At 38.9% G+C, this 4,623-nt stretch overlaps 1 pseudogene; it reads left to right on the top strand.

Moving 5' to 3' along the window:
• The first annotated feature begins 702 nt into the window (after positions 1–702).
• On the top strand, positions 703–3,149 carry LOC139760780 (spermine synthase pseudogene; annotated as a pseudogene).
• The last annotated feature ends 1,474 nt before the right edge of the window (positions 3,150–4,623 follow it).

Below are 4,623 nucleotides of genomic sequence, written 5' to 3'. Positions count from 1 at the left end.
AGTAAGTGAGCTTGGGAAGGAGACTTGTGTGAGGAAGTACCAGGAGAGACTGAGTACAGAATGGAAAAACGTGAGAACAATGGAAGTAAGGGGAGTAGGGGAGGAATGGGATGTATTTAGGGAATCAGTGATGGATTGCGCAAAAGATGCTTGTGGCATGAGAAGAGTGGGAGGTGGGTTGATTAGAAAGGGTAGTGAGTGGTGGAATGAAGAAGTAAGAGTATTAGTGAAAGAGAAGAGAGAGGCATTTGGACGATTTTTGCAGGGAAAAAATGCAGTTGAGTGGGAGACGTATATATATATATATATATATATATATATATATATATATATATATATATATATATTTTTTTTTTTTTCAATTTTCCAAAAGAAGGAACAGAGAAGGGGGGCAGGTGATGTTATTCCCTCGAAGGCCAAGTCCTCTGTTCGTAACGCTACCTCGCTAACGCGGGAAATGGTGAATAGTTTGAAAAAAAAAAATTATATATATATATATATATATATATATATATATATATATATATATATATATATATATATGTGTGTGTGTGTGTGTGTGTGTGTCTGTGTATGTATATGTATGTATAGGTGTATATGTATATGTTCGTGTATGGGTGTTTATGTGTATATGAACGGATGAGTAATTCTTCGACTGTCTCCTGGCTTCAACTTGCTTAACGAGAAACGGCGATCAACTTGGATGAATAGATATGGCTGGTCATACAGTTCCTGTTGATTTTAAAGTCAACCCTGCAAAAATCTCCAATCCAGTGGAGAGGAAAACCTTGCTGCAGGACCTGCTGCCCATTATTGAACCATTCACAGGGCCTCTAACAGAGACATCAGTTTGTGAAGTGCCAGGTGGCAACCATGTGGTACTCTATTGTTCAGACACCTCAACACTGTCTGTCAAGCTTTACTCTAGTGGTCTTGTGTCAGCAGCTGTTGAGTACTACACAGATGAGGTTAATGAACACAGGATTGTTAATGATGATGGTAGGCGCATTGAACGCCAGCTGTGTCAAAAGTTTGATTGCACTGTGGCCAAAGTATTACCTGCATTGAAGAGGGCCCCTCCCGTCAATCCATATTTCACAACCTCTGATGACAGGCTACTTGAATATGATACGGATGAATTGCTGTTTGAGGAGCAAACAGAGTTTCAGAAGGTTCAGATTTACCATACGAAGAGCTATGGTAACATGCTTGTCCTTGATGATCTTCAGAATCTTTCTGAGAGTGACCTGCCATACACGCATGGACTTATGAATAAAGGAGATGAGAACTATGAAGGGAAAAAAGTGCTTATTTTAGGTGGAGGAGATGGATGATTGCTGTGGGAGTTGCTGAAAGAAAAACCTGAATATGTTATCATGATTGATATAGATGATGCTGTGATGAGATCTTGTCGCAAGTATATGAGATCTGTGTGTGGAGACTGCTTGGACAGATATGATGGAGGAAACTACAAGATAATTGTTGGTGATGCTGTTTCTCACATGGAAGATTATATCAAGGAAGGACAGAACTTTGACTATGTGTTTTGTGACCTGACTGATGTACCAATATCTTCATCTCCCCGTGGAGAACTATGGGACTTCATGCGCAAAATCATGAACTTGGGAACACGCCTTCTGAAACCTGTCACTGGAAAGTATATGACCCATGCTATTGGGATCCAGTGTGAAAATGCCCTGAGAATGTTTGAGGAACAGCTTAAAAGTCTAGAGATTCCTGTGAGCTTCAGCTGCACAAGTCATTTTATACCTTGCTTTAAGGAGAAATGGTGTTTCTATAAAGTTACTCAAAAACCTGTGCAATTATAACATGTGAGCCAGTAAATTTCTTTCATATTAATTTTGTTTACCCTCTGTGAGTTTTGATACTTTAAATTTCTTATTAAAAGTAGAGAAAGTAATTTATTTTTATATGTAAGGCATGTGTACGAGTAGGAAGAGAAGAAATTGACTGGTTCCCAGTGAATGTCAATTTGCGGCCTGGGTGCATGATTTCTCCATGGTTAATTTGTTTATGGATGGGGTTGTTACAACGTGAATGCAAGAGTTTTGGAGAGAGGGGCAAGTATGCAGTCTGTTGTAGATGAGAGGGCTTGGAAAATGAGTCAGTTGTTGTTTGCTGATGATACAGCGCTGGTGGCGGCTGATTCGGGTGAGAAACTGTGGAAGCTGGTGACTGAGTTTGGTAAAGTGTGTGAAAGAAGGGAGCTGAGAGTAAATGTGAATAAGAGCAAGGTTATTAGGTATAGTAGGAGTGAGGGACAAGTTAATTGGGAGGTAAGTTTGAATGGAGAAAAATTGGAGGAAGTGAAGTGCTTTAGATATCTGGGAGTGGATTAGGCAACGGATGGAACCATAGAAGTGGAAGTGAGTCACAGGGTGGGGGAGGAGGTGAAGGTTCTGGTAGCATTGAAGAATGTGTGGAAGGTGAGAACATTATCTTGGAAAGCAAAAATGGGTACGTTTGAAGGGATAGTGGTTCCAACAATGTTATATGGTTGCGAGGCATGGGCTATAGATAGGGTTGTGTGGAGGAGGGTGAATGTGTTGGAAATGAGATGTTTGAGGACAATATGTGGTGTGAGGTGGTTTGATTGAGTAAGTAATGAAAGTGTAAGAGAGATGTGTAGTAATAAAAAGTGTGTATTGAAATGGTTTGGTCACATGGAGAGAATGAGTGAGTTAGGAAAGATTGACAAAGAGGATATATGTGTCAGAGGTGGAGGGAACAAGAAGTGGGAGACCAAATTGGTGGTGGAAGGATGGAGTGAAAAGGATTTTTGAGCGATCGGGGCCTGAACATGCAGGAGGTTGAAAGGCGTGCAAGGAATAGAGTGAATTGGAACGACGTGGTATACCGGAGTCAAAGTGCTGTCAGTGGACTGAACCAGGGCATTTGAAGCGTCTGGGGTAAATCATGGAAAGTTTTGTGGGGCCTTGATGTGGAAAGGGAGCTGTGGTTTCGGTGCATAATACATGACAACTAGAGACTGTGTGAATGAATGTGGCCTTTGTTGTCTTTTCCTAACGCTACCTCGTGCGGGGGAGGGGGGTTGTCATTTCATGTGTGGCGGGGTGGCGACAGGAATGAATAAGGGCAGCAAGTATGAATTATGTACATATATATATATATATATATATATATATATATATATATATATATATATATATATATATATTATCCCTGGGGATAGGGGAGAAAGAATACTTCCCACGTATTCCCTGCGTGTCGTAGAAGGCGACTAAAAGGGGAGGGAGCGGGGGGCTGGAAATCCTCCCCTCTCAATTTTTTTTAATTTTCCAAAAGAAGGAACAGAGAAGGGGGCCAGGTGAGGATATTCCCTCAGTGGCCCAGTTCTCTGTTCTTAACGCTACCTCGCTAACGCGGGAAATGGCGAATAGTTTGAAAAAAAAAATATATATGTATATATATATATATATATATATATATATATATATATATATATATATATATATATATATATATATATATATATATATGTATATATATATATATATATATATATATATATATATATATATATATATATATATATATATATATATATATATATATGTATATATATATATATATATATATATATATATATATATATATATATATATATATATATTATATTTCTTCTTTATTATACTTTTTTAGGGAAGTACCGCAAGGAAACAAACGAAATAATGACCCAACCCACCCACATACACATGTATATACATACACGTCCACACACGCAAATATACATACCTATACATTTTATATATATATATATATATATATATATATATATATATATATATATATATATATATATATATATATATATATATATATATATCTGTTTATGGATGGGGTTGTTAGGGAGGTAAATGCAAGAGTTTTGGAAAGATGGGCAAGTATGAAGTCTGTTGGGGATGAGAGAGCTTGGGAAGTGAGTCAGTTGTTGTTCGCTGATGATACAATGCTGGTGGCTGATTCATGTGAGAAACTGCAGAAGCTGGTGACTGAGTTTGGTAAAGTGTGTGAAAGAAGAAAGTTAAGAGTAAATGTGAATAAGAGCAAAGTTATTAGGTACAGTAGGGTTGAGGGTCAAGCCAATTGGGAGGTAAGTTTGAATGGAGAAAAACTGGAGGAAGTAAAGTGTTTTAGATATCTGGGAGTGGATCTGGCAGCGGATGGCACCATGGAAGCGGAAGTGGATCATAGGGTGGGGGAGGGGGCGAAAATTCTGGGAGCCTTGAAGAATGTGTGGAAGTCGAGAACATTATCTCGGAAAGCAAAAATGGCTATGTTTGAAGGAATAGTGGTTCCAACAATGTTGTATGGTTGCGAGGCGTGGGCTATGGATAGAGTTGTGCGCAGGAGGATGGATGTGCTGGAAATGAGATGTTTGAGGACAATGTGCGGTATGAGGTGGTTTGATCGATTAAGTAACGTAAGGGTAAGAGAGATGTGTGGAAATAAAAAGAGCGTGGTTGAGAGAGCAGAAGAGGGTGTTTTGAAATGGTTTGGGCACATGGAGAGAATGAGTGAGGAAAGATTGACCAAGAGGATATATGTGTCGGAGGTGGAGGGAACAAGGAGAAGAGGGAG

The sequence above is a fragment of the Panulirus ornatus genome, chromosome 3, assembly GCF_036320965.1.
Source record: "Panulirus ornatus isolate Po-2019 chromosome 3, ASM3632096v1, whole genome shotgun sequence".
NCBI lineage: Eukaryota > Metazoa > Arthropoda > Malacostraca > Decapoda > Palinuridae > Panulirus > Panulirus ornatus.
Note: the sequence above shows the minus strand (reverse complement) of the source record. Positions and strands in the feature narration are given on the sequence as shown.